The sequence below is a fragment of the Hypanus sabinus genome, chromosome 3 (genome assembly GCF_030144855.1).
Source record: "Hypanus sabinus isolate sHypSab1 chromosome 3, sHypSab1.hap1, whole genome shotgun sequence".
NCBI lineage: Eukaryota > Metazoa > Chordata > Chondrichthyes > Myliobatiformes > Dasyatidae > Hypanus > Hypanus sabinus.
The window spans coordinates 109,066,098-109,081,543 of NC_082708.1; the positions used below are offsets into that span (position 1 = coordinate 109,066,098).

At 45.6% G+C, this 15,446-nt stretch overlaps 1 protein-coding gene across 1 annotated transcript in view; it reads right to left on the reverse strand.

The window, feature by feature from the left end:
* Positions 1-15,446, reverse strand: part of pdgfc (platelet derived growth factor c) — a 273,557-nt gene that overhangs the window by 59,579 nt on the left and 198,532 nt on the right. The window lies entirely within an intron of this gene.

Sequence of the window (15,446 nt, forward strand, 5' to 3'; positions counted from 1 at the left end):
AACATAGACTGCGTGTCTTCAGATTTCTGTCCCTTATCATTGATGGTAGCAATGAGACGAGGGCATATCCTGGGCGATGGGGCTCTTTAATTCGGTGCAGAAATGTTTATATTTCCTGCATGTCATTGGGCATAGACTAGAACTTCCTAAAGCCCATATTTTCAGCAGAACTGCTATCATAATAAGCTCAAGTCCAAATATAAACAGACTGTATCAAATCAGGGTTAATAATTGTTCACTAAGTAATAAACTTTAATTTTAATATTAGGTCACATCTAAGTTATTGTCTATATGCAGGGAAGTTTTGATTCTTTTATCCAACAGCTGTAATTGATCACTTCATAAAAAGTTGCAACAATATCATCTTGCCCAGCTAAAACCTAGTGATGTGGAATACTTCTTTGCTTATCTCAGCAAGCATGATCCTTTCACTTGAAAACCTGACACAATGCTCCCACTAATTTGCTTACCTGGCCTATAGTCTCCTATATTTACTGATTCCCACTCCCCCAATTTCTACTTCCACCCTCCTAGCACTGATTCAAATCTTCTCTAATAAACGATCTGGCACTAATCCCAATCTCACCACCTGCAAGCTTATGCCTCTCAGCTCTGAGTCCAGGTATGCAAACTTCATCTCAAGCCTCCTACCAACCCTCATTCCTGATGCCATAGCCAACCTCCTAACTTCAGGTTGAAGGTGCAAGGGTATCCACCTGAAATATTAATGTTCTTCCTCTCTCTACAAATGTTCCTAATCTGCTAAATATTTCTGGTGCTTTCTTATTTTGTTTAATAAAGTCTAAAAGCAGATCTTAAGCAGCACAGAGAGGAGGGTACCAAAAGATAGGCAGAAATGATTAAAGGATAATAGACAAATATGTAACATGGCTTGTTCTCCATATGACCTATTAATTAGCAAAGATTATGTGACTCAGAACAGATCCCTTTGTAACTTCATAAACCAGTGACTGCAGCCAAGGAATTTCCCAGTAGTTTTCAATTTATTTAGCTAATTTGCCAATCATTCCGTTTGATATAATTTTCTTTATAAGCTTGTTGCACAGGAAATGTAATTAATTATATGTATATATATGTGATTGCAGTCATCACCTAAGTTGCATCCCTATTTAAGGAGTTCCTGCCAGCTTAAGAAAAAATTGAACAATTTCTCAATTCATATTGGCTAGGCCCACATCAATACCACCACCTTTGTCTTTCCCAATTCTAACATCATGAGCACATTCGCTTTGTGTTACCACACAGCTTCTAAGGTTCTGAAGGCATTTCTATTGGAGCTATTGATTGAATGCTATCCAGGAACATGCAAAACAGAGTGATCAGAGGAAAGCTGAGATTTATGTCCTGTCCACACTCTGCCCTGACGGCTTCCTAGCTTGTTGTGCCTTTGTTCTTCAATGCTTCTGATGATAATCTTCACTGCAAGATGATATTTGACAGAGTTGAAGCTACTCAGTCCAGCCTCCAAAGGACCACCATTATTTCCTTATTTCCTGTTACAAATTTATTTGAGCCTTGTAACTAACTGTCCTGGATCTTTAAGGTTTACAACTTAGAAGTGGTATCCGGGAACTTAAAGAATCAGTGCACTGAAATATTCAACAAGTCAATGTGAGAAACAAGGTTAGCATTTTGGCCAATGACCCTGCATTGGAACTGGAAACATGAGACAATCGATGTGTTTTAAATTGTTGAGAATGGGACTGGTGGGAAGAATAAAGAGTCTCTTTGAAAGGGTGAAGGTCAAGGCACTGCAGACAACACAATACTGTTAGTACCAGGTATGGATGAGTTTTGTTAGAAAGAGGAAAAGCACAATAGGGCAGGATGGAAATAATTGTGAGGTGTAGTTACAATAATTGCAGGAAATGTGATACAAACAAAAGAGAATGGTTGAAATATTCAGTGGACTGGAAGCAACTGAGGAGAGAGTAAAAGTGAGCTATTATTACAGGTGGAAGATCTGAATCAGAACCGGTGGCCAGTTCTCACACAAGCTGGAAAGATTGGTTATCTAAGGGGATCAAACTGCCAGCACTGAATATAATAGGCGGTTTGTAAAAGTTTGGGTGGATTGTTGTGAAAGACTGTTTATGCTCTGGTTTGGTGGGAAGGGCTTGGGTACAAGTTAAAATACAGCACCTTTTAAGCTTTCATGGAAAGTGCTCTTAAAAAGGAAGTGGTTATTGGTATAGGTGGAAGAGCAAACAGTGAGACATAGAGTCATAAAGTCATACAGCACAAAAGTGGGAGGAGCTAAAGATGGCGCCAGAGGTTTTTGCTGACTTGGGTGACTCCTTCCAGTTCCTCTGTGGAACAGTTTAAACTTTCTATTCTCACATCTCTTAATTCCCTTTCAAGGAGGCTGTGGTCCTGTTGGGATCCACTATCTACAGCTGAGCTCAAACCATGTTCTTCATAGACAGTTGCTTCTCACTCTTTGGAACTCGCTGGGCAGCCTGGAGGGGGTTGGAAGATGTGCCCCTTCGGGGAGCGGCCCTGAGGGTGGCAAGGGTCCTCGCTGATGTCTCCGAAGTGTCACGGGACACTGAAACAGGAGGTGTGGCTGTCAGAGGTCTTTGCACTCTAGTGATCTCTCTCTCGATGCTGATTCTCGGGTCGGGGCGCTTAGACAAACAGTGCTGCTGACTGTAACATAGAAACAGTGAGCTGTTGGCCTCCCCTCTCGCTGTGGCAGGAGTGATACCTCCCTCTCCCATTTTAGTGAGAGAGAGGGCCTGTTGAGATGTCCAAAGTGTCAAGAAGGACAGTAGTTCCTGATGGACTTTAGATCACGGTGTCTGGGGCCTTCCTATTGCATGGTGGGTGGTGAGAGGGCTGTTGCTTTTGCTGAAGTAATTGGGGGGGGGGGAGTGAGGAGGGTTGATGTTTTAGCCGCTGTTTGTGTGTGGGACAAGGGCTTTTGGGGTTCTAACATTTCTTGTCGTTCGTTCTTTAGGTTTTTTCGGTATGGTTCTCAGGTTGTATACATTCCCTGATATGAAATTGAACAAAACAGGTCATCTGTCTCATGACGACCCTGCTGACCTTTAATCTCATCTTATTCTTCATCCCCCATTCTTCCAAACTTCAAGGAATATAAATCTAAACTGCTTTCTCTCTTGTTAGGACAACCCTTTCAATCTGGGAATCAATCTGGTGAATTGCTTTTCGACTGCCTTCAATCCTGCTGTGTCCTTCTTTAGGTAAGAGGACAGAAGTGGTGTGTGGCATTCCAGTTGTGGCTGACCAGTATACTGCAACAAAATCTCCCTAACCTCAAACTCCACCTCCCATAAGGCCATCAGATACAGGAGCAGAAGTAGGCTGTTTGGCCCATCGAGCCTGCTTTGCCATTCGATCATGGGCCTATCCAATTATTCCAGCCATCCCCACTCCCCTGCCTTCTCCTCATACCCTTTGATGCCCTGGCTAATCAAGAATCTATCTATCTCTGCCTTAAATGAACCCAATGACTTGGCCTCCATAGCTGCTCATGGCAACAAATTCCACAGATTTACCACCCTCTGACTAAAGTAATTTCTCTGCATCTCTGTTCTAAATGGACGTCCTTCAATCCTGAAGTCGTGCCCATAGATCCAAGATCCAAGATGGCGGCGCGATGCAGCTTGCAGCAGCCACTCTGGAACTGATTATCTGTTATTTGTAAAGTGGGGTGCCGTGTGCAATCATAATCGATTGAAAATGGACATGGAAGCACGGAGAAACATCGGGAAATTCCAGGAAGACCTTCTTCAGTTCTGCTGCTGCTGTGAGGTCTGGGACTCTGCTAGGAAGAACAGGGCCCCCAGTCCTCGGGGTCGCATTGCCAATGGCTTTTGGCGGGGCTGTCTTAATACGCTCGGCAGAGGATGGTGCTTGGAGAAGCTGTGCCGGAGGGGATGGTCATCAGCTCAGAGGTTTGACGGACTCGGAGTCCTTTCGACGGACTCAGGTTGCTTTCGGTGTGCTGCGCCTGCGAGGCTGAGTCGGGCGGCGCCATGGAAGTCCATAGCGGGGGTACTCCCTTCTTCCACCGGCGTGGGATGACGAGTCTGTCGGGACCCTGGGGACTTGTGGAAACTGTGGAGATTTCTTTTGAACTTACAGTCCTTTAACATCTTGGACTATTTTTACTGTGCCCATAGTCTGTTTTTTTTTTATCAATTATGCTATTGTTTGCACTGTTGTAACTTTATGTTGTAATATGTGGTTTTGTGCAGGTCTTGTAGCTTTAGTTTTTGGTCTTGTTTTGTCTGGTGGATTTGGAGCTCCTTTCCGGGGAACGCACTAAGACGGTAGCGTGATATTAATACGCAGCAGCCTCTCCGGACTCTGGATTGGGGATTGCCAAACGTTACGTGTATTTTCTGGTGTGGTCTGTTTTGTCATATGCTTTTGTGATATCATTCTGGAGGAATGTTATATCATTTTTTAACTGCATTGCATTTGTGGTTTCTAAATGACAATAAACTGAATCTGAATCTGAATTTGTCCTAGACTCCCCCACCGTGGGAAATAATTTTGCCAAATCTAGTATGTTCAGGCCTTTTAACATTCGGAATGTTTCTATGAGATCCTCCCTCATTCTCCTGAACTCCAGGGAACACAGCCCAAGAGCTGCCAGACGTTCCTCATATGGTGACTTTTTCATTCTTGGAATCATTGTCGTGAATTTTCTCGGAACCCTCTCCAATGTCAGTATATCCTTTCTAAAATAAAGAGCCCAAAACTGCACACAATACTCCAAGTGTGGTCTCACGAGTGCCTTATAGAGCCTCAACGTCACATCCCTGCTCTTATATTCTATACCTGTAGAAATAAATGCTAACATTTCATTTGCCTTCTTCACCACCGACTCAACCTGGTGGTTAACCTTCAGGGTATTCTGCACAAGGACTCCCAAGACCCTTTGTATCTCTGCATTTTCAATTCTCTTCCCATCTAAATAATAGTCTGCCCGTTTATTTTTTCCACCAAAGTGTATGACCATACACTTTCCATTGTATTTCATTTGCCACTTCTTTGCCCATTCCCCTAAACCATCTAAGACTTTCTGCAGGCTCTCTGTTTCCTCAACACTGCCTGCTCCTCCATCTATATTTGTATCATCAGCAAATTTTGCCTCAAATCCATTAATCCCATAGTCCAAATCATTGGCATACAACACAAAAAGCAGTGGTCCCAACACTGACCCCTGTGGAACTCCACTGGTAACCGGCAGCCAGCCAGAATAGGATCCCTTTATTCTAACTCTCTGTTTTCTGCTGACCAGCTAATGCTCCACCCATGCTAGTAACTTTCCTGTAATTCCATGGGCTCTTAGCTTGCTAAGCAGCCTCATGTGTGGCACCTTGTCAAAGGTCTTTGAAAATCCAGGTACACCACATCTTCTACTTCTCCTTTGTCTACCCTGCTTGTAATTTCCTCAAAACATTTCAGTAGGTTAGTCAGGCTGGATTTTCCTTTCAGGAAACCATGCTGGCTTTGGCCTATCTCGGGGGTCAGCAACCCGCGGCTCCGGAGCCACATGTGGCTCTTTTACGTCTGTGCTGCGGCTCCCTGTTGCTTTGGGAAATAATTGGTTGTGGCGACCCTTTTCCTGGCACATCCGAACCGACTCACAATAAGATAGCCTACGGGGGTTTGCGAGCACAGAGCTTTGGAGCCTCTGCGCCATTGGGGGGGGGGGGCAGGTTGAGGGAGGCTTAAAAGTGAGGCTGAAGATTTCGAATAAAGTTTTTTCCTTCGACTGCAGTTACCGACTCCGTGTCGTAATTTTAGCGCTGCGTGTAGCACACCGCTACATGGTCAGTATTTAATTAAAATGTATTTTATGTTAGTTTGTTAGTTTTTGAAATGTAAATCTAAATTTGAAGATTATGGTGATCTTGTACAATCTAAATAAGACGTTGTGGCGGGCGACCCATTTCCTGACACATCCGAACCGGCTCACAATTAGCCAGCGTTCAGGCTAAGGGAGATAGCCTACGGGGGTTTGTGAGTACGTGTCTTTTGCAGCATCCGCGCCCATGGGGGGCGGGTTGAGGGAGGCTTAAAAGCAAGGCTGTTTAGTTCGAATAAAGCTATCTTTGACTGCAGTTTACTGACTGCGTGTAGCAACCGCTACAACGTGTTTTTATCGCTGGCTGTCCAGAGGGGAGGTGCTGAAACACTTTGTCGCGCGTCTGGAAGAAGTGAAAACTTCCCTGGGCAGCAAAGGGCTCAGCTTTCCTGAGCTGGAACAGCCAGAGTGGCTGGAAAAGCTACACTTCATGGTAGACATGACAGCGCACCTGAACACGCTGAACACAGCTCTTCAACGGGGTAAGGACGTACAGCCCTGCACATGTTGGAGGATGTTTTGGCATTCGAGCGTAAGTTGACGTTGCTTGCCAGAGATTTACAGAAAGGCACATTGTCTCACTTCCCCAATTTGAGAGAGTTCAAACAATGTCACGACATGATAAATTCGGAGTATTTACATTCTGCAATCATCGCAATGCAAACATCGTTTGGGAAACGCTTCTGTGAGTTCAGAGAGGAAAAAAAACACATTATCCTTCCCGGTCACTCCCCTAAGCATCGATCCATCCCTACTGAATACGACTGCATTGTCAGGTGTGAGTCAACCTGAACAAGTATGATAAATATTTTAATTGCGTATTATTTTACGTATATTCATATGTTTTCATTGTTCAGTGAAATAGTCCTTTTATTTTTCAGGTTGACAGCTGGCTGAGGTTATTTTTGGTTTGCTGCAGGCGGCAAATTTAAGTTTGGCGTTTTTCATAAATACGAGAAGGACTCAAATAGACGTTGAGTATTTTACTTAAAAGTAACCTTCAACCCAACGTCTTTTTTTCGGAGTTCAAAATGTTTTTGTTGCATGCAGAAATGTAATTTCGTTTTCTCTGCAGGAGTTCATCAATTTCATAAATGCAACACATTATAGTTTGTTTATACATAGCATAAAGGCAAAACAAAACGTTGTATGCAGTGTTATTTCATTTTAAATGTCAAACGGGTTTTGCGGCTCCCAGTGTTTTCTTTTCTGTGGGAAACGGGTCCAAGTGGCTCTTTCAGTGGTAAAGGTTGCTGACCCCTGGCCTATCTTGTCATGTTCCTCCAGGTATTCTGTAATCTCATCCCAGCACCTTCCTAACCACTGATGTCAGGCTAACAGGTCTATAGTTTCCTTTCACAATAAAGACCAACATGTCATTCTGAACTACCTGTTGGGCCTGGAAACTTGGGTCCCTCTGAACTTCACATTTGTACAATCACCCTCCATTTCAGTAAAAATCTAAGAAAGGCAGGGTCCATTATTAAGGACCTCCAGCACCCTTTTCTCACTGTTACCATCAGGCAGGAGATACAGAAGCCTGAAGTTACACACTCAGCGATTCAGGAACAGTTTCTTCCCGTCTGTCATCAGATTCCTGAATGGACTTTGAAGCTTTGGACACTACCTCACTTTTTTAATATACAGTATTTCTGTTTTGCATATTTTAAAATAATCAATTCAATATACATAATTGATTTACTTGTTTATTTATTATTGTTTTTATTTTATTTATTATTATCTCTCTCTCTGCTAGATTATGTATTGCATTGAACTGCTGCTGCTAAGTTAACAAATTTCACATCACATTCCGGTGATAATAAACCAGATTCTGATTTTTAATTTCTTTTATAGAAGTGTGTGATTCCCCACAATTAAATTCCACCGACTATGTTTTCATCCATTCAATCTATCTAAATACCACAGCAAAATCAAAATGTCTTCATCACCTAATATTGTATAATTAACAAACTTTGAAACCTTACATTTCATTCCTTCCTCCCGGTCATTAACGGAACTAGAAAGCAAACAAGGGCCAAAAACTGATCCCCAAGGAACTGCACTAAGTTACACCCCTCCAAGCCCAAAAAGGATCTATTTATTCCAACGCTTTGCTTTCAATGTGGCAACCAGCTTTCAAGGGAGTGTTATCAGCCTGATTTTCTCCTGTTATTTGTTCACCAGACCTGCCAGGCCAACTTTACATGGAAAGTGTACCTATGTACATTTTAGTCCAAAGGTGAATTGGAATTAAACAAATACTTGTGGTTGCAGGTATATAATATTCTGCAGAAGGATAAGAAATTACCAACACTTGTAAAAGACAAGCCATCAACAAAATTGGGGTGAGGATTGGGGGTGGAAGAAAATCCAATGTGACAATCATTCATATTATTTCACAATAATGAATTTGTGTGACATGTGATCCACAAACATTGCCTCAGTACTGAACAAATCGTAAACTTATGAAGCAAAGAAAACAGCATTTCTGAATGACTCATTTGTATGGAACAACTACATGATGGGGAACTGAAGAAACTACATTTGTTCATTCAACACACACAAAACAGCGGAGGAACTCAGCAGGCTAGGCAAAATTTATGGAAAAGAGAACAGTCGACATTTCAGGCCAAGAGCCTTTGTCAGGACTGGAGTAAAAAGATAAGTCAGAGTTAGAAGATGAGGGGAGGGACAAAGAAATACAAGGTAAAACCGGGAGTGGGAGGGGGAAGTGGTGAAGTAAAAGGCCAGGAAGTTGATTGGTGGAAGAGTTACCGGAGAAAGGCGAATCTGATAGGAGAGCATTTGTTCGTTTGTTCGTTATACACTGTGTCGTATGACCTAGGCCATCGTGGTCCTTCTATGACCATGATTGTTCCTGGCAGTCTTTTTTTCTTCAGAAATTGTTTGTCTTTGTCTTACTCTGGGCAGTGTCTTTACGGGTGGCCCCAGCCATCATCAATACTCTTCAGAGATTGTCTGTCCGGCATCAGTGGTTGCATAACGAGGACCTGTGGTGACCTGCAGGCTAGCAGAGTAGAGACGTATCTCCACCATCCCACCACCCCCCACCACTACCAAACTACATTACCAAAATAAAACAATCTCTTGAGGAAAAATTCCATTTCAGTAGACTCTGGTTTTGAAACATCTTAATGTAAATTTGGATACTCTCAATTGATAGATCACAACTTCTACTATGGAGAATGCAACAATTTGACATCACCACTTATTGAAGTACAAATTGCCTCAAACAGACATCCTGAAATAATACTTTGACTTTTTAAATGGACAGGGTAAGTGCTGTGAATAGGTGCAGCCAAAGCACTTTGGACAAAGTGTTGTGACCTAAGGGAAGTCAAAGCTTAGGTTCTTCCTCTTCTTCTTCTAACATTTAATAGTAGTTGGCCGACTAACATAAGGTGCATTACCACCACCTACAGAATTGGAATGTGAAGCAAGGAGACATGAAGTATAACCACCAAATACACCCCCCCCCAAAAAAAAAAATCTCAATTAATATTAAGAAGTCTCTTGCTTTTCGGTAAGTCAAATAGGCACACAGGGTATATACATTACAATGGCAATGATATTCTAATAAATTTTCCATGTCAAATTGTGTCTGCCCCAAAGATCTCAATTTAACAATTAGATGTTTCCTTTACACCTGGTAGGAAATGCATTCAAACAATATACACTGCATTGTTTCTTGACAAGAACGCTCATTACAGATGCCAATATTGTGCGTATTAATTCTGAACAGGGAATTATTCACAAGCACTAAACCTACTATGTCCCAAATGCAAACATTTAAATACAACTTCTTTCCTTTTACAATATACCCATCCACCAGTTGAGTTCCCACCATCCTCTGAATTTTATATAAGTGCTGTCCTTTCTGTTCTTTTTCACAACTTTGTTGCCATAGTGATTGAATAGACTTTTTAATTTTGGCTTTCATCTCCCCCTTACCCAAGGCACCACCATATTTAAATCCTTAGTGATTAGTTGTTAAGAATGTCTGCCACCTCGTTCACTTCAACCTCAAGATGGACAGGAACCCATATGAAATGTAGGCACAGGCCGAGACCTTGCAGCCTCTACAGATGTTCTCCAATCTCAAGAAAAATGACGGGCCTAAATGTGAAGTACTGTTTTAATACATGGAAAGACTGACAACAAGTTAGAACATAGAAGTACTTAATCAGCGTTTACTTCTTCACCCCATTCCAGGGCTAAAAAGATAGCAAATACATCAGACATGAATGCTGATACTTTGTCTGATAATCTTTTAACAGTCACCTGAAACTTTGGAACAGAAACACTTGTACGACCTCAAAGCATAGGTTGAGAGCAATCTCGAGTTTTATTTACTTTGTGGGATCAAAGAAGCACTTCTGTTGCCACAAAGTAACTTGGCTGGATTATCAGTAAAGTGGAGAGTATTCACAGTGCATATCCCTCTCGATTATTTCTCAAAATGGCTGCCATGTTCTCAAGAGTGTCCGTGGAACTGATTTACATATTAAATTAGGCTACTGTCCAGTCACAGGCTTCTTTAAAAATTAAAGCAGCTGAAGCTTCACGACACCGGCATTTAATTAATACCAATATTACAAAGGTAAAATTGCTGCCAAGTCCTTCCTGATCAATAAATATTCCCAAGTTTAATTGCTGACAACTAATGCCTGTTCCAAAACTATATTTACTTGTGAATCTCTCCAGCAGAGAGAATTAAATAATGGGACCATTGTGTAAAGAACGTTAGCCTTGCATGCACGTCAAATATAGTGCATGGCTATGCCCGAGGGAGGTCCAGGTAGGTGTAATCATACTTAATTTCCAAAATGCCACTAGAAGGGCAAAGTTTAATAATACATTCCAAATCTCAATAGCCAAGCTTTCTGAGGCAATCAATGTAGCTACTTCCCTCGAGGCACCTGATCTTACCAGAGGGCAATTCTTCAGAAAATTAAAGAAATTGTATTTAATTACATTTAAAATAATAACATTGTTAAAGTAAAGAGATGTTATGTCTTTTTTTCGAAGGACGACCCACAGATATATCTAATGCATATAAATCTTGAAATTGGATTCCTCAGTGCCCAACTTTTCTTACATAACTATAATATTTTCCCAACTATCTTTTTATGGTCAGCAAAACTGACGACACCCATTCCTGTTGTAAAATCTGAAAAGCTCTGTTCCTCAAAGCCACTTTTTTAAAGATGGCCAGCTGATCTACTTGTGGTGAACTACATATTCCTGTCTGGACACGCCCCCTGCTGACTGCTCCTGTGGCTCCTCCCACAGACCCCCATATAAAGGCGAGTGAGGCCTGAGCCCGGCCTCTCAGTCTCCAGGATGTAGTATGGTGGTCACTCACTGTTTGTTCCTTCTTCCAGGCAATAAAAGCTGATATCTCGCCTTTACGTCTCAGAGTGAGTTACTGATGGTGCATCAATTTTATTGACTGGAAGATTTAAAACATGGAAACCGTTTTACGTCCGGAAAGATTGGATTTGGACCCCCAAGACCCTGAAGCAGCTCTTGCCTTTGAACTCTGGCTTGAGTTATATATATTGAGAATGTTTACTTCCAACCGTACTTGGAGGAGGTTAGTGCAACTGAACCCACTGTTATGCACAGAATTCTCCTCTCGAAAGTCACCCCAAAAGTTTATTCATTTATCAGAGACCTGCCGACCTACGAAGGGGCACTTGACGCCCTCAAAAGACAGTATCTGCAGCCGGTGAACACAGTCTATGCAAGACATCGTTTAGCTACGCGCCAACAGCGGCCTGCAGAGTCATGTGCCCAGTTTCTCCGAGCACTACAGACACTCGTCCGAACTTGTGACTGCAAAACGCTCAAGGCAGAACAGCATGCAGAGCTGCTAGTACGAGACGCCTTTGTGACAGGAATTCGGTCAGTGTACGTGCGCCAGCGGCTGCTGGAAAATGCTGATCTTACCTTACGCTTGGCGATCGAGACGGCCGACATGCTGGAGGCTGCTCTGCACAATGCTGACGCTGTCCAGCCGCGCGATTCCCCGCTGGTTCCGTGGACACCTCAGACCCCGCCACCGCCGGTTCTGGCGAGCAAATTCGCCAACACCGCTGCCAGTTGTGATTCCACGAACTCCCTGAACCTGACCATGGCGGCGGCCAGGTGAAAGCCCGAGCTGTGTTATTTCTGCAGACTCAAAAAGCACCCCCGAAAACGCTGCCCAGCCCGAGAAGCGACCTGCTCCAGCTGTGGGAAGAAGGGCCATTTCGCCAAGGTCAGTAAGTCTAAACCACCAGCGGGGTCGGGCAGCGCTGCGTGTGAGGCATGGGGGCCGCCATCTTGCATGCTCGGATGTTGGCGGCCATCTTTGTCGGCGTCAACATGCCCCGCCCCCGACCCACCGATGCTTACCGGGTACCAAGACGGCAGTTCAACTCTGGCCACCGTAACCCTCAACCAAAGCGCCCCACACCAGCTTGCAAGGTTGATGATGGACTTCCTGGTGGAGGGGCACAGGACTAGCTGCCTGTTTGACTCAGGCAGCACTGAGAGTTTTATTGACCCGGACACAGTGCAACGCTGTGGACTCTTGATGCGGCCGGTAAGCCAGAGGGTCACCCTGGCTTCTGGGTCGCATTCCGCAGACATCCGGGTTGGTTGTGTAGCGACATTGGTGGTGCAGGGCACAGAATATTGGAACTTTGCACTACTGGTCATGCCTCAACTGTGCGCACCTGTGCAATTGGGGCTGGACTTCCAGAGTCACCTTGAAAGTGTGACTGTGGCATATGATGGGTCCCTCCCACCACTCACGGTCAGGAATCCTCAGTTTGGTAGGACTTCACCATATACCCCGCTACTGACCACACACACACACACACACACACACACACACACACACACACACTGAACCACACGTCCCGCCCAGCGCCATGCCGACAGCTGTGCTACCGACCCCACTTGCAGCCTCTCCACCCTCAAGATCCCTCCCCCATCGCTGTTTGCAAACCTGACCCCAGACTGTAAACCTGTGGCAACTAAAAGCAGGAGGTACAGCGCGGGGGACCGGGCCTTCATTCAGTCAGAGGTGTAGCGGCTGCTCGGGGAGGGGATCATCGAGCCAAGTACAAGCCCTTGGCAGTCCCAGGTGGTTGTGTTCAGACTGGGCAGAAAGATAGGATGGTCGTGGACTATGGCCAGACCATCAATAGGTTCACGCAGCTTGACGCGTACCCCCTACCCCGCGTCGCAGATATGGTCAACCAGATAGCTCGGTACAAGGTGTACTCAACAATAGATCTGAAATCCGCTTATCACCAGCTCCCCATCCGTCCAGAGGACCGCCCCTACACTGCCTTCGAGGCGGGCGGCAGGCTCTATCACTTCCTGCGCGTCCCCTTCGGTGTCACAAATGGTGTCTCTGTCTTCCAGAGGGAAATGGACTGGATGGTGGACCAGTACTGACTGAAGGCCACATTTCCCTATCTGGATAATATCACCATCTGTGGTCGCGACTGGTCAGATCACGACGCCAACCTCCAATGATTTTTCCAAGTGGCCGAAGCTCTGAACCTTACTTATAACAGGGACAAGTGTGTGTTCAGAACCACCCGACTCGCTATCCTTGGGTATGTTGTGGAAAACGGGGTCAATGGCCCTGATCCCAATCGTATGCGCCCCCTGTTAGAACTCCTTCTTCCCACCACTCTCAAAGCCCTCAGACGGTGCCTGGGTTTCTTTTCCTATTACGCCCAATGGGTCCCCCACTACACAGACAAGGCCCACCCCCTGGTCAAGTCCACCACATTTCCCCTCTCTGCCAAGGCCTGCGCAGCCTTCAGCTGCATTAAAGGGGACATTGCCAAAGCAACGACACATGCGGTGGATGAGACCATTCCCTTCCAAGTAGAGAGTGACGCCTCTGACTTCGCGCTGGCTGCTACCCTCAATCAGGCAGGCAGGCCAGTAGCATTCTTTTCTTGTACCCTTCAAGGCTCTGAAATTCAGCACTCCGCGGTGGAGAAAGAAGCCCAGGACATAGTGGAAGCTATTAGGCACTGGAGGCACTATCTCGCTGGCAAAAGGTTCACCTTGCTGACCGACCAGCGCTCGGTTGCGTTCATGTTCAGCAACCAACAGCGGGGCAAAATCAAAAATGATAAGATTTTGCGGTGGAGAATTATTCTCCACCTACAACTATGATATCCTGTACCAGCCTGGCAGACTCAATGAGCCCCCTGATGCCCTATCCCAAGGAACGTGTGCTAGCACACAGCTCGACCAGCTATACACCCTTCATGCACTTCTTTGCCATCCAGGGGTCACCCGATTTTACCATTTCGTGAAATCCCGGAACCTGCCGTACTCCCTGGAGGACACCAGGACGCTGACCAGGGACTGCCCAATCTGCGCTGAGTGCAAACCGCACTTCTACCGTCCTGACACGGCACAACTTGTCAAGGCCACCCGCCCTTTTGAACGACTGAGTATTGACTTTAAGGGCCCCCTTCCCTCCACCGACCGCAATGTCTATTTTCTCAATATTAACGGTGAGTACTCGCGGTTCCCCTCTGCCATTCCCTGCCCCGTCACCACTACCACGTCCATCATAAAAGCCCTGCGCCAGCTCTTTACTCTGTTCGGATATCCACAGTGATAGAGGGTCCTCCTTTATGAGTGATAAGCTGCGCCAGTACCTGCTAGCTAGGGGCATTGCTACTAGTAGGACCACGAGTTATAATCCCCGGGGAAATGGACAGGTGGAGAGGGAGAATGCCACAGTGTGGAAGGCCACACTTTTAGCCCTTCAGTCAAAAGGGTTGCCGGTCTCTTGATGGCAGGAGGTCCTCCCTGAGGCACTCCACTCTATCCGCTCCCTGTAATGTACGTCCACCAATGCCGCCCCTCACGAGCGCCTATTCTCTTTTCCCAGGAAGTCTGCCACTGGGACCACCCTACCGGTTTGGCTGACGTCCCCTGGGCCAGTGCTGCTCCGGAAACATGTGAGGAGTAAAAAATACTCCCCGCTGGTCAAGAGGGTTCACCTTCTACATGTGAACCCCCAGTATGCCTATGTGGTCTTACCTGATGGGCAGGAGGACACGGTCTCCGTCCGCGACCTGGCGCCCGCAGGAGCAGCAGACCACTACCCCGAATACTCCCCGGTAACTATGAACCCTGTACCCGAGGTGACACCGTGCACACCAGGTCCTACACAGACCTCTCACGACACTCATATACCGGGCGTTTTGTACGCGTATATACCAGGTGCCTCGCACATGCGTGAGGGATCGCTGACGCCTAGTGGGCTGACACCTCCAGTTAGGCCGGAACCAGTACAACCTCCGTCTCCAGTGCAAACACCACTGGCTCCTGTGCAATCACCACCACCGGCACCTGTGCGATCACCACCACCGGCACCTGTGCAATCACCACCACCGGCACCTGTGCAATCACCACCACCGGCACCTGTGCGATCACCACCACCGGCATCTGTGCGATCACCACCACCGGCATCTGTGCAATCACCACCACCGGCACCTGTGCAATCACCACCACCGGCATCTGTGCA